Source organism: Puma concolor, chromosome E2, assembly GCF_028749965.1.
Source record: "Puma concolor isolate L17-30 chromosome E2, mPumCon1.1.hap2, whole genome shotgun sequence".
In the NCBI taxonomy this organism is placed as follows: Eukaryota; Metazoa; Chordata; class Mammalia; order Carnivora; family Felidae; genus Puma; species Puma concolor.
Window position 1 is genome coordinate 3,727,898 of NC_141681.1, and position 14,665 is coordinate 3,742,562.

General features: G+C 55.0%; 1 long non-coding RNA gene across 3 annotated transcripts in view; it reads left to right on the top strand.

The window, feature by feature from the left end:
• Positions 1–14,665, top strand: part of LOC147573306 (uncharacterized) — a 343,518-nt gene that overhangs the window by 251,461 nt on the left and 77,392 nt on the right. For all 3 annotated transcript variants that reach the window (XR_015244605.1, XR_015244606.1, XR_015244607.1), the window contains exon 3: positions 2,811–2,915. This is a non-coding gene — a long non-coding RNA (uncharacterized LOC147573306). The remainder of the gene's footprint in view (positions 1–2,810; positions 2,916–14,665) is intronic.

The following is a 14,665-nucleotide window of genomic DNA, read 5'->3' on the forward strand; positions in this document are numbered from 1 at the left end:
AGAAGAAGTCTGCACCTGGAAGTTTAGGGTCAGGACAGCGGTCTCAGTCCCTGACTGTTCACGGAACCCCTGGGAGCCAGTAAAAACATTGGTGGGGACCCCCGCCCAGCCTAAGGCCTCCCCGATCTCTGGGGGTGGTGCCAGGCTTCCGCACCGTCAAAGCTTTCTGGGGGACCATCAGGGACAGTCAGGGTTGAGAGCCGCCAGGGGGCGGGGTGGGAGGCTTAGGGTGGGAGCAGCTGGGGACGAGCTGCGGCCAGACGGTGAAGGGGAGGGTGATGCGGGGTCGCCCTGCCCCTAGTGGACTTTCCTCCTTCTGCTCCTCACCACACGTCCCTGACCCCACAGCTTTCTTCTCCCCTCCCGCCCGGCCCATCCGTCACCCCCTCCCCCCGCCGTGTCCCAGGCCGGTCACACGTCCAGTCTTGCAGATGGTGCCTCTCCAGACCCCCGGGCTTCCTGCTTTGACGCTCGGGGGGTGGAGGGGCTGCCTCTGCCCTGCTGGGAGCGACGGCCAGGCTCCCCAGCCGCTCTCACTGACCCAGCCGGAGCGGCACGTGGGGTTCTTCCACAGCAGCCCTGCTCCAGCGCTGGCCTCGGTCCCCTGGGCCCCTGCCCGTCCACCCAGAGTCCAGGCCACCCTCCGAGCGCCTCCCCACCAACGCATTCCCAGCTGTCCCGTCCCCTCTGGCCTGACGAGGGCTCCGGAAAGCTGAGCACAGAAGCCGCTGTCGGGCTGCCCGCCGTCCTGCCCTGAGGCTCCGTGGCCGTCGCCGGGGCCACCGTCCCTGCGGGCAGCATGCACAGGTGTCCGCTAAGAAGGGGGCAGCGGCACCTGTCCGGGAACAGGCACGGCAGCCGGGGGTGCCGGACCGCTCCCACGGTCTCGGCACCAAGGCTTTGCTGCCGCATTGCCGGACGTTTTCCCTCACCGCCTACGCTGCTGCCCAGGGTGACTTAACGGGAAGGGTCAGGCCGTGGGTCTGAGCCGAAAAGTAAGCGGCCCGTCTGTCCGTGTTGAGGATAAAGGGAATCAGATTTCCTGAGGAAGGGCCCTGGGCGACATGGGGTTTTTAGGAAGGGAATCCATAGGGTCTGACGATGCACGTGACTGCATCTCAGGCAGATGAATCAGACGGGGGCTGTGGGTCCCGGGTGCCCCGTCCGATCCGTGTCCAGTCCGTTGACAACGAAAACCCTTAAGTGAATATAAAGATCACTTTGGGGGTGAGGGAAGAAAGACAAGGCGTAACTCCCCCGCCCAGGCGCACGGGTCTACTGGGGCGCGGGAGGGACTCAGCCTGCTCTCTGAGGTCCGGCTTCGAGCTGGTTCCGGGTGCTCCTTCCCGCGGGTCAGGAGACTTTAACGAGCTAGACGGTGGTCGCTGAGAAGTGCAAAGACTCTCAGCGAGGGGGACGAGCCTCAGCGCATCACCAGCCCCCACCCTTCTTACAGAAGGAGAAAACGTGGCCCGGAGAGAAAGACGCGCCCGTGGTCACACACACCCACCTCCCCTCCCGACCCTCTGCGGAGACCCCAGACCCGGCTCTGAATTGGCCGGCACACGCACACAGACCTGGCGTCTGTCATGAGCGAGCAAATGTGGGGAAGGGGCGGGATCTTATATTCCCAATGATTTTTTTTTTCATTTGAACGTAGACATCTGGCGTCCTCTAAATACATCAGAAAAACGTAAATCGTGTAAAACCCATCAGAGAGTGGTTTTAGGTTTGGCGGGAGCACGGGTCAGCGGCTGCCCGCTGCACCGTGGTGGGAAAACATGGCTGTGCACACGGGTGATCTCGCCCGTGGCCCGTCACCCCCGTCACCAAGGTGGCCAGGCTACACTTTGTCTGATGCATCCACGTGAAAACGTGGGCCAGCGGCCTCACGCGCATTGTGTTGCATTAACCGTTTTCAACAGCTACCTAAAACCTTTCCTGCTTTCGTTTTAGGACGACAGGGCGGCGGGCAGGGGAGGGGGGTGGGGACACCAATTCGTGGAGGAACAGCGTGCTTCTGTCTGAAGAACACAAATCCCGGGCACACCAATTAAGCCTCAAGACATGCACCCAGCCAGATTTCTAGTCCCACGTCTAAAACCCTCCTCAAAAGACATTTTCTGTTTGAGACATATTAAACAAGCTTTATTTAATAATGCTCGACTTGACTTATCCAGTTTAAATATTTGCTCTGATCAGCAACCATCTGATCCTGGCTTCCTTCGTTCCTGGCTGAGGAATAATTTCTCCGGGTTATTTTTCTTTGGTGCAAAGTTGATCCCAGAGGCAGGGGAACTGCTCTCGGGTTCCCTCCGCGTCTCTGGTCCGGGCCGTGGGGAGAAAGGAACGGAGCCATAAAAAGCCTACACCCCAGGCCGCTTTTACAAAGCGGACAACTGTGCCGTTGACGGAGGAACATGTCGTTTAAAAGACTCCCCCTAAGCAGATAATTATAAGGAGAGATTTCTCTTCTTAAAGGAGAGCATCAGAATGTAAGGAAATTCCCAAGGAGGTGACCTTTCGGGCGATGTATTCTGTGCTCCGCCGTCCGCTTCTCCCCATTCAGGGATCTTTATAACCATCGCTTACACCAGATGCGGGGTCATCCGTCAAGGGTCGGGGATTCCAGGGTGGCACGGAGAAGATTTAACCTCTTAATTCACTATGTTTTAAAGGAGGGAAGAACACTTGGATTTCTACTAACTTTGGGGACCCTCCACAGAGACGTTTCGGTTATTACTGTGGCTATGATTCAGATTTTATTGTCAAGGTTTAAAACACAAGACTTTTGTTTGTTTGTTTTTTAGGTTTTACCTTTGCACACTGCCTTTGAAAATAGCCACCTTGACGCCCGTGGGCCTGGCCATCCGTAACGACACAGACCTCTGACTGTGCTCCAGAACCAGCCCAGGGTAAGCCGGCCAGCGGCGAGGGCAGTCGGTTATCTGCGTGGCCTCTGCGAAGGGGCTCTGCTCCCATCCCGGGAGGGGTCTTTCTCGGTGAGAGGGACGTTTGTGATTGCGGGCCAGCGCCTGGTTTATGGACCCCGGCCGGGTGGGAGGGTGCCGCCCGCCAGCCCGCGGCCTGCGCCGGCCTGAAGTGTTTACCGCTGGGGTGATTTACATCGTCCAGGTGTTCGTTTGGGAAACATCTCAGCTCAGCTGACACGGCGATTGCCCTGCATTTGCAGACTTTGGCATTTTTCTGTTCCTGGCGATCCAGGGCCCAGAGAGACGGTCAAAAAAAAAAAAAAAAAAAAAAAAAGTACTGAGCCAAAGTGGGTCGTCTCCTGTGATGGTCACACAGGCCGGCCTAGGAAGCCCCAACCCCATGCCCTGCGTCCTGCCCAACGCGGGAAATTTCCCGGCACGGAGTCTGTGCCCCCTCATCAGAGTAATGTCTTCTTCTGTCCGTTGGCTCTTTGGCCTCTTGGACGCTGCGTAGATGTCGTCCCAGGCTTCCTCTCTGCCCTTTTCAGCCCCCCGGTGCTTTGCCAAAGGGCCCCTGAAGCTGTTCTTTTCTTGGGCGAGATTCCGGGACCTTGGGTATGGCAGGCACATTCTGGAGAGCGAGCCGGGGTTGGTGGGGGTTTGCTCTGCGTGGCCCAGCCTCGGCTAGGGTGCTTACACTTGGAGGGACCCACTCGACAGAAGGTTCTGCCGCTTTCCTCGATTTCTGCTCACATTCAGTGCCGGCGCGATCGTTAGTGTTTGTCCCTGGGTTCGTGCCAGGAGGTCCTAACACCCATCCCGGAGCAGCCGTGATTAAAACATGCCCCAAGCAATCAAAATGGCTTTTTTGTTTGCCAAAAAAAAGACGTATTTTGTGTTTAATCCGATCCCTCCCATCCTCATTGAAAGGAGCCTGGACATTGATTACGCGTCTATTTTTACAGTTTTACTCCTCTTTTCTCCAGCCACTTCTGATAAGTCTGGTGAAAAAGAAAACAACTGTGTTTTTGCCTCATAGAATGTTATATCAATGTATACATTGGGGTGGAGGCAGGCAAGGATGCTCGCAAAGGAGTTGGGAATGATTCTTTGCCTATGTTGTAATTTTTACAAACACCCTTCTCGCCGATTCAGGGATACTGGGCTGCTTTCAAGAGCTCATTTCAATTTCCTATTTCTCTCTCCTTGACAAAAACGTCTCCAGAAGCCACAGTTTTCCTCCTTACACAATCTGCAGACGGAAAACATCGGGTCAAACACAGACGGATAAAGAGTAGGGGCCGTCGGACCCAGGTTTCACAAATGATGCAATTCCTTCTGTTTTGAGTCCTACATTTAAAACAGCCTTTTCAGCCAGTGATTCGCACACTAACAAATTCACCAAAAAAGCATCCAAACTTCCCCTGTTTGTGCTCCTTTCTCCCGGATTGTAAATACATGAACCTCCCACCACAGAGAAGTATCATCATTTTGCCACACTAAACGGCCACGTTTTCACCAGCAGCGAGACTGTTTGAAGTGATCGGCCCTGGGGCGAGAAAAAGAAAATTCCAGCAATAAAACAAAAATCTTGATTTCTAAACATCAGGCCGAAATCCTTTCAAGTGACCGTGGACTCCCTGGGAAAATGGTTTTTCTCTGTTATCATTTACAGCCTAGTATCGAGACGCGCCGTGGAAAATGTCGTGCTGGTTCGAAGAAAAAGATCCCGTGTTTGAAAAGAACAGCTTTTGCCTTTGCTGCAGATTTCCTAACTGTGTGTCTTTGTAAACCTCTGTCCTGAGTCTAAATAGGATGTCTCCACAGATACACGAAAATGCATGGGACCGCGGTCTGTTGTAAAGAATTGCCTGAGAAAGTTGAATTTTCAAACGCGAACACAACGTTGGCCATTGCCACCACAAGCACGGTTTCACTAAACGACCAGATTCATTTATTCTAACCTCTCCTGGAACCGTCCCAAAAAAGCAGGTGACTATTGAACAATTTTGTTTTTTCATTCTCAATTACAAGCGGGATAAAACGAACGTCATTCTATGGAGTCTGAACATTAAAATGTAGGAGGGAGTTCGCCAGGATCTGGTAAATGGCTAAACAGATTAGTAGCCTTACTTTTTAACATATAAACATCTGAAACCCGTTTCCTGTTTAAGAAGAAGAAGAAGAAGAAAAAAAAAAAAAGGCTAGGTGGATGACCCCGGGTACTTTTTTTTGATTAACAAATGTGAATTGTACATCATGGTGGAAAAAAAAAATGGCCCACGCTTGGTGGTCTTTCTACAGTCTGTATATGGGAGAGAGAGGAAAAAAATACAAAAATAAACGTTACCTTCTCACTTTCGGGGTGGGCAATGCCATTTCTACAGCGGCGTCCCGGGCTCTGGTAAATGTTAAGGCTGTCACCACAGACAGAATCCCCATGGTCTGTGTGCCTCGATAGAGTCCGAAGAAAAACATTCCCTGCATTCCTGCCGGCTGGTCCTATCTCCAGGCCCCGGGCTCAGCCCTGCAGACCCGTGTCACCCTGTCAAGCGGCGTAGGACACGGCTAATCTAAACCTACGCCTTCCCCGGCCAGCCCCCGGCGGCAGGGCGAAAACCAGGACCGGTTTGCTGTGAAGGCGCCACACGCAAAGTCGAGGCTCTACCTCGAGGGTAGAGCAGCAGCTGCAATTTGTTCAGCTGAGAAGGGCTTAGAGGTTCTGGCACATTCTGACAAGATAGATTTTATAGGGTTTGCGCTAAAACTTGATATTGGAAGTTGGGATTCCAATTTTATGTCTCGAACGATAACAATAGCAGCTGGGACCTTTAAGAAATGTGTTGTATCCCTTGTATTTAAGAGTTACATAATAAAAGCTATTTATGTCAAACCCCTTATAAGGGAAAGATTTAGCCTGGATGTCAATATAACATATAATACTTGGTATATTCAGATAGGGAGAAAATCCATATCAGCACCGCAAATTATTTTCGGTCTGGAGTACCTGATATGTGGGGCCTTTAAGATTTTAAAGTAAGCATCTCCTTGCTTTAACTCGCAAATTCACTGAGTGGCGTTTTGCGGGGAAGGCGGCGGGGGGGGGGGGGGGGGGGGGAAGCGGGGGAGGGATACTATTTCTTTTAAAAAAAGAAGACAAGTGCCGATGAATCCTTATTTGTTTTTCCACGTCCCTCTGGTGGAAAGACACAAAGGCACGCAAACGCGCTGTTGTTTGCTTTGATTTTTACGATTTCCACGGCCTGTAACGCAGGCACTCGCTGGCCCCGCGTGCTGATGCCTCCCTGCTTGTCTGGAGGCGGCCGTCGCTTTGGGCAGTGACCGGCGGCCAGAATGTGTTCGTTCCGACCAGCCAGACGGTCAGCCTCTCAGAGGGAGAATCTCTCCGGGGGCTGCAACCAGACCCCGCGGCCTTCCGCAGGCGGATTTCAGCAGGGCTCAGGGTGGCCTCCTGCTGTCCCAGCGACAGCACGCCCGATGGTTTCCGAGCAGGGCGATCGCACCGCCTCACCGACGGGGCTCTGGCTGACGCTGGCCGCTCGGAAATGACCACGTGGCCCCGCCAGGCGCGCTTGTTAGAAAAGCCCAGCTTCCTTCTTATCTTGTCTGCTCAGACAAAGAGCAGAGCCTGATCGAGAGGAGCAGAGAACCCCAATTAGCGAGGCCCAGAATCTTCCCCCCTCCCGGCACCCGCTCCTGCGGCTCAGCCCCGCCCTCGCTCTCGTCCGACTTTATCAGGCCGGTGTGACCGGGTTAATGAGCAGAGCCCGGCTGGGTGGTGGCGGGAACGGTCATCCGGACAGAGGCCCCGGGGACAAACGAAACCACGGCTCCTCGGGCGCCACTTAAACTCGCCAAAGCCCACGCTCCGTTTCTCGTCCTGAGGCCACAAGTTGAGCGGGGGGGCCCCCAGCAGACGAGAGGTTGAACAGGGACACTCCTTAAGCCTCTCCGCTGTCGTGTGTCGGAAGCTTGCGGCTCAGCAGAAGGTATCTTCCTGTCCTTTCCTCCTTCCCTCCGAGCCCCGCGCGGTGCCCTCCCCAGTTTTCCCACAGAAACTGGCACAGGACAGGGCAGGCCTTCGCAGCGTGTGGAGTTGGGCGCTGGCCCCTGGGCGGCCGTCAGGGAGCACGGGGGCCCGTGAAGGGCGTCCGAGGACAGTGTGGGTGCTCAGGACACGAGCGGGCCAGCACACGGGTTCTGGAGACCCGTGCTGTTTATCCACATCGCCCCTCCCCCCCCCCACCGGTGACACCCTCGTCCACCATCATCACCTCCACCACGAGGAAATAGCAGGAAAGGGAGATGCGGCCGCCCCCGCGGAGGAGGCTGCTTGGTCCCCAGTGATGACCGCGTGGCTGACGGCCAGCCGCCTGGAGGCCATGCTGGATGCCAGACGTCGTGCGCCGTTGCATCAGCTTACGGAACAGCTAGTCCGACCCCCACGACAGCCCAGGGGGCAGTTTCTCATTGCCTGCACTTGGCAGAGGCAGAAAGAGGTCAGCCTCCGAAGACCAGATGGCGGGGCAGGGGCACAGTCACAGGGTCAGGAGCCAAAGCCGTGCCGTCTGCCAGCGGGTCCCGGATGTAGCCTCTGTGCCGTGATATCAGGGAGAAAGCTCGGGCCACACCACCCAGGGGCAAGCCCTGGCCCGTCTCCTGGGCCTGTCACACCGCCGTCTGGGGCCTCCCGGTGCTTGCCTGCAAAGCGGGGCCGGCACTGCTGGTCCCACCTCGCAGAGGTGTTCAGGATGGCAGAAGGAGACAGGAAAAGCGTCCCTCACATCCGAAGTGCTCGGCAGACCCTAGGTGCTCGCCCTGGGGCCTCGGCCACTTGACCAAGCCCCCTGTCCGCTCACCGAATGGGTCACAGACCACCAGGTCCGTTTCACGAATCCACCTGGGAGCTTGGGCCATGTTCTCGGACATGGGATAGCACAGCTGCTGGGGACACACAGTGGGGTCCCCCGTGCCTGCCCCACGGAAGCCCAGGCCGGCGGCGGAAACCCTCGGTCCCGCGGGGAAGGCGGGCACAGCGCCCGGGGCCCCAGCCCTCGCCGGGAGGGACCGCGCAAGGCCCCAGGCCTGGCCTTGGGAGTCACATGACATGCCATCACAAGACCGCACGCGAGCCCCTGCAGGCTCGCCGCCCACCCACCGGCCTTCCGCCCACCCTGGCTGCCCTCTGGTTTCTGTTGCGTCTGTTTGGACGGCAAACCCCCGTGGGACCCCTCCTTCTGCACTCTCTTCAAAGTCCACCGGCCCCACCCTTCAAACAACGTGTTGACGGTTGCACAGGGAGCCGCAGGAACGATAAACAGGCCCGCATCCTGCAGCCGGCCTGCTCCGGGCGTTCCCGGCCGCAGAGGCCAGGCGGCATGGTGGCTGGGGGCTTGGGGGTCGGGCAGACCAGGTTCAAATCCCACTCTAGCTTCCCGTGAGCTGTGTTTGCTCAGGCAAGCAGCTTGCCTTCTCTGGACCCCAGCTTCCCCGGCCAGAAAAGGACAACAGACACGGGCAGAGAGCCGGTTTGCAATAAATGCTGATTATTGTACTGCTGTTTCACTGAGGCTATAAAAGGAAAACACCTGAATGTGTTGAGAGCAGGAACTCATTCTTAAGAAACAGGATACTGCCTGTTTTTTAAGGGCTAGAGGGAAGGCACGCGGTGGCCTGGCGAGGCGGTGAGCAGGGGCGCTCTGCCTCGGGAAACCCGGGTTTGGCCTGGTGCGGTTTGTACGTGCTTCCTGCGTGACCCTGGACCTCCTTCTCCTTATTTCTGGACCCTTCCTCCGCCTGTACACGATGTCGCCCACGTTTTCTCCCCACCTTCTTCCTCCGGCTCCCGAATAAAACCTTCCGTAAGACACCACCTCAATACAGACACCCCGCTCTCAGCCGCCCCGGACACTTTCACGGCACCCACCCCCGTAATTAGAAGAAGGCTGACTTGTCGCAAATGTGAGAAAACCTGAAAGTGGAGGGATGATGGGTGATTCTCTTCTGTAGCCCATCTTTTCTTTCCACTTCTTTTATTTTTTTTTTTATTTATTTTTTTTTTAATTTTTTTTTTTCAACGTTTATTTATTTTTGGGACAGAGAGAGACAGAGCATGAACGGGCGCGGGGCAGAGAGAGAGGGAGACACAGAATCGGAAACAGGCTCCAGGCTCCGAGCCATCAGCCCAGAGCCCGACGCGGGGCTCGAACCCACGGACCGCGAGATCGTGACCTGGCTGAAGTCGGACGCTTAACCGACTGCGCCACCCAGGCGCCCCTCCACTTCTTTTAAATTAAGTTTTCTATTTTATAAAGTATAAAGTTATTATAATTACATATAATTATAATGAAGTATCATACAATGACAAAGTTCTACTATAACTATAAAGTATTTTTTTTTTTTTAATTTTTTTTTTCAACGTTTATTTATTTTTGGGACAGAGAGAGACAGAGCATGAACGGGGGAGGGGCAGAGAGAGAGGGAGACACAGAATCGGAAACAGGCTCCAGGCTCTGAGCCATCAGCCCAGAGCCCGACGCGGGGCTCGAACTCACGGACCGCGAGATCGTGACCTGGCTGAAGTCGGACGCTCAACCGACTGCGCCACCCAGGCGCCCCATGTACCACGTCTTCTTTACGCATGCATCTGTCGACGGACACTTGGGCTGCTTCATACTTTGGCTATTGTAGATGATGCGGCAGTAATCATAGGGGTGTGTGTATCCCTTCGAATTCGTGTTTGGTATTCTTTGTGTAAAAACCCAGGGGTACAATCACTGGACTGCAGGGTAGACCTATCTTTAACACTTTGAGGACCCTCCGTACTGTTTCCCAGAGTGGCTGCACCAGTCTGTGTTCCCACCAAGAGCGCACAAGTGTCCCTTTTCTCTGTGTCCTCACCAACGCCGGTTGCTTCTTGTGTCGTTGATTTTAGCCATTCGTTTTTTGTTTTTTTTTTTTTTTTCCTTTAGAGAAAGAGAGAATGCAGGTGGGGGAGAGGGGCAGAGAGAGAGAGAGAAAGAGAGAGAATCTTAAGCAGGCTCCACACTCAGCACGGAGCCTGACACAGGGCTCCATCCCGCGACCCTGGGATCATCCAAATGGAGCCGCCCAGGCATCCTGATTTTAGCCACTCTGACAGGTGTGAGGTGGTATCTCATCATGGTGTTGGTGTGTATTTCCCTGATGATGAGTGACATTGAGCATCTTTTCATGTGTCTGTTGGCCATCTGGATGTCTTCTTTGGAGAAATGCCTGTTCATGTCTTCTGCCCATTTTTAATTGGGTTATTTATTTTTTGGGTGTTGCGTTTGGTAAGTTCTTTACATATTCTGTGGGGTTTTTTTAATGTTTCTTTATTTATATTGAGAGAGAGAGCGAGAGTAGGGGAGAAGCAGACAGAGAGAGAGGGAGAGAGAATCCCGAGCATCTGCCTGCTGTCAGTGCAGAGCCTGATGCGGGGCCTGAACTCAAGAACTGTGAGAAAGGAAAAAAAAAAAAAAAAGAACTGTGAGATCATGACCTGAACCAGAAACCAAGAGTTGGAGACTGAACCAACTGAGCCACCCAGGTGCCCCAGTTCTTTATGGGTTTTGGATACTAACTTTATCCAATATGTCATTTGCAAATATCTCCTCCCATTCCATAGGTTGCCTTTTAGTTTTGTTGATTGTTTCCTTCCCTATGCAGAGGCCTTTTATCTTCATGCGTTCTGCAACATATCTTTGAGTAAAGTCTCACATCTTCTCTCCTCAACCCCTTCTAGGAATTTCTCCTGACAGGCACATGGTTGTGATGACAGATGTAGCTGTATGACCCCACAGCCCTGCAGCCCTGATGTGTACCCCACCGCGTGGGCACGGCATTCTAACGGGTGACCACACCCCTCTCTGTTGTGGGTGTTGGTATAATTGCACGTCTGTGTTACATGTTTATCTCTGTAACGGAATATTTTACCCAGAAAGCTTTGTGCCGTATCTCAGTTATTTGGGAGGCCATGGATTTACAGTAGTCATAAAACAGAGTCCAAGGCTACCAGCCTTTGATGACCCTTGGTTCATTTTAATGGCACTAAGGAGCCCCACGGGGGGACACAAGGCACCTCTGCCCAAGCAAGCAGCCCATAGGTCAAAGTTCAGTGGAAGTGACCCTAGGGCCTTTGCCTGTGAATTGCAAGAACCTGCATGAACTCAGACTTTTACTAAGAAGCAGACTTGGGGGGGCGGGGAGAGGGAGACGTTTTCTTTCAATTGTCACAAGTTCTCTGGGGGAGAACAGCTTTATAGATGAGATTAGTACTAAGAGAATTATTTACAGAGACTGTGGGGAAACCATTTCTGCTGATTAAGGGCACATCTAAAAGAAATGAAGAAAAATGAAAAACCTAAATCGCCATGCTGGGGCAAGGACAGGGACAGTCCCTCCACCGTGTCATCTCTTAAAATCCACACCCAAACGCAGGGGAGGGAGGTGAGCGGAGCCCAACCACAGGCTGCCAGACCAGCAAGGCCCCTCAGGATTCCTGTCTTCCGTGGCCCTTCCGTGCAAATGCACACTAATCCCTGGGGTCTGGCTAAAGTGAAGGTTCAGGTTCAGCAGGTTGAGGTGGGGCTGAGACTGTCCATGTTTAACCAGCACCCAAGGATGCCCGGAGTTGCTGGTCCCTGAACCACACTGAGTGGCCCTTGATTTTACCTAGTCGCTGGGAGTGGCTTCCCAAGCTCCTTGGGTTGGAGCATTCAAGACTTTAGAATCACCAGGGGAGATTTTTCAAAACCCAGTACCTAGGCCGCATTCCAGACTAACCCAGAATCCTCACACGGGAGGCCCAGGCATCAGGACGTTCTCACACGTCCCAGGTCCTCCGACGTGCACCTCATTTAGATGCTCCCTTCGTCTGGGCTGGGCAGGAGGAGCAGGAAGCTTGATCGACGCACAAGAGAGCCCCACCATTTAGGGTCCTGGAAGCTCGCAGGAAGGGTGGTTTGCCCAAAGGGCAGAGTTAACAGATCCCAGCATCAAATCAGGGCATCCAACGCAAGGGCGGCACTGAGGAGTCTGGTGTTTTTCCCGGCAAACGGAGGGTGGAAGTCAGAGCAAAGGCCACCCCTGGGGCGAGTATAGGCTGAGAAGGGACGGGGCTAACGGGGGAGCCCCGGGTACCGGCGATAGCATATGTCTCCACTGAGGTTACGCATCCGTTAACACTCGTCACGTTAAACTTGAAGGAAAAAAAACATTAAAAGCCAAGAGAGATAAATCTATATGCCAAGTAAGATGGCTGAGGGGCGCCCGGGTGGCCCAGTCGGTGGAGCGTCCGACTTCGGCTCAGGTTGTGATCTCACGGTCCGTGGGTTCGGGCCCTGAATCCCGCAGTCTGGAGCCGGCTTCGGATTCTGTGTCTCCCTCTCTCTGTGCCCCTCCCCCGCTCATGCTCTGTCTCTCCAAAAACGAATAAATGTTAAAAAAGATTACAAAAAATAAAACAAAATCAAATCAATACTGAACCGTAAAAATCAGAAGTATAGCAAAGCTTTTCTTCCTCTCTTCCATGTATTGACTATCAAATCCTTTTTTTTTTTTTCTTAATTGAAAAAAATGTTTTTTGGAGGAGGGAACTCAGGGAGGGGCTGGTCATGCAGGTGATGACAGAGGAAGCTGGTCTCAGAGACACGGAGGGTCCAGCCTTGGCAGCTGCTGCCATGAAAGAGGCTCGGAGTAGGGGTGAGTGTCAGGTGTGGGAGAGCAGGTCTCCGGGAGCTCTCGCTGGAGAAGCAGGTGCAGCTGAGGACAAAGAACCCAGCATTGCTCAGGGCACCAAGGGTGGTCCGAATGTTAGCACAGGTGCACCTCGCACCGTCCCCCCCCCAACCCTGCCTCTTCTTCCTGAATGTTGTGCCCGGGAACAAGTCTGCCTCATTCACGAGACGTGATTCATAAAACGCGTTTCCCAAGTCGGATGGAGAGGCGGGGACAGAAGTTCATACCGAGGTGTAAGTGACTGTCTCCAGGCCCCTTCCCCAAGCCAGAATTGCTGCAGACCTCTGGGAGGAGAGAGCTTTGAGGCTGGGAAGGGGCGGCCAGGACCCTCCAAAGCAGCAAGAGTGGGCCCCAGGCCAGTCACCGCCCACTTTGACTCTGCAGCCCTGCAGGGAGCACAGAGGAAGCTCTGGGTCAACGTTGCTGTCGTTATCTTGGAAGGTGTCAGTGAATTTGTGCGTCCTCGCAAGCGTGGGGTCCCTTTCTCTGGGTGCTGAGGGCGTGTCGGCAGGTTCTGCATGGGGCCTGGGCCATTGCACCCAAAGTAGAGAGATGGACAGTCAGCACTGGTCCTACGGAGGCTGAGCCCAGACCTGCGGGGAGACGTGAGGGCGGAGGCAGCCCCTCCTCCGGAGAGCGTGACACTTGGGTGCCCCGGGACGGGCCAGTGCGCAGCATCCGGTGACTCGGGATGGCTGTCCTGTGCTGTGGGAATCCCCGAGACCCCTCCTCGCCCCCACGCCCCCTCCCCTGGGGTGCCTTCGGTGGCTGAGTGTATCTACTGCCCTCCGGAACTGGGGCATGACCACAGGCGGGTTTGGGGACCCACTGGACCCGCTTATGACACATCTGAGCTACAGCCCCGCTAATCCTCTGCCCTCCGTAAGCCCCTCCTGGGACTGGTGGGCTCCTATGGTATTGTGGGCCTCCTGGATTAATGTCCGTTCGAAGCCAGGGTCTGGGGATCCGCCAAGAGACCTGATTGCCCTCTTTCCGCCATGCAGTTGCCTCCGTCAATGGCTGCTCTTGTCCCCGTCCAGCCCTGCCCTTCTGAGCTGTGTCCTCACACGGTGGGCCGTTCTCACCTTTAGAGAGGGTCGTATCATCTGCTGTTCAAACCTGGGAACTTCTGAGTGTACGTGGGACAGCAGCCACAACTCGGGACAGACAGAGCGGGATGTGTGGCCGCCATCACCCATGGACAGCAGCCAGAAGCGTCTGGGTGACTCATGGCGCTGCAGGTGTTGGGTCTCGGCCCCACACCCCCCACCAGTCTTGTCCTACCTCTGTAGCCCAGACAAGCAGGCTTTCCTCCGCCCACTGTGCCTCTGAGCCGCCGTACAGGCAGGTTCCTCCTTACCTGCCTTCCCTTCCCGTCTGTCTGCCTCTGAACCCGCAGCCCAAGAGTAGCTGGGGCCTCTCTACGGTGAGGTCTCTTTCCTGTCACCCTCACCACACTGTGGTTTGTCATTTCTGCTGTATGGCGGAGACAGGGCCACCCCCTATGTGGTCCCCACTGGTGTCTGCCGTGGGCACACGGCAGACAACCACAGATACTCGTCGAACGAGCGTGGGAATCTCACTGGATGCCTCCGACGGGGGAGGAAAGTAGCTGCCAATCCGCCGGGACTCTCGGCGAGCCGATGCAGCTTGGTGACGCTTTCGCGCACCGTGTCCTGATGTTGAAGACAGCCATCCCGTGGAGAAACATGGGAAGTCTAGAGCATCGTGGGCAGCTCAGTAGTTTTCCCAGCGGTGAGCAGCCCCAGGCTCTTGCCACGCGCAGCCCCATGGCCTCTCCTGAAGGGGGAAGTGCGGACAGGGAGAGACCGCCTGGGACCTGGTCTCTGTGGGCAAAGCGCACCAGGCAGCACCGGCAGGGCAGCCGTGGCCGGGCGACACGGCGCCTTTGTGAGGACCGTCAGGGCAGCGCCACCCTCTGGGCAGGCCCG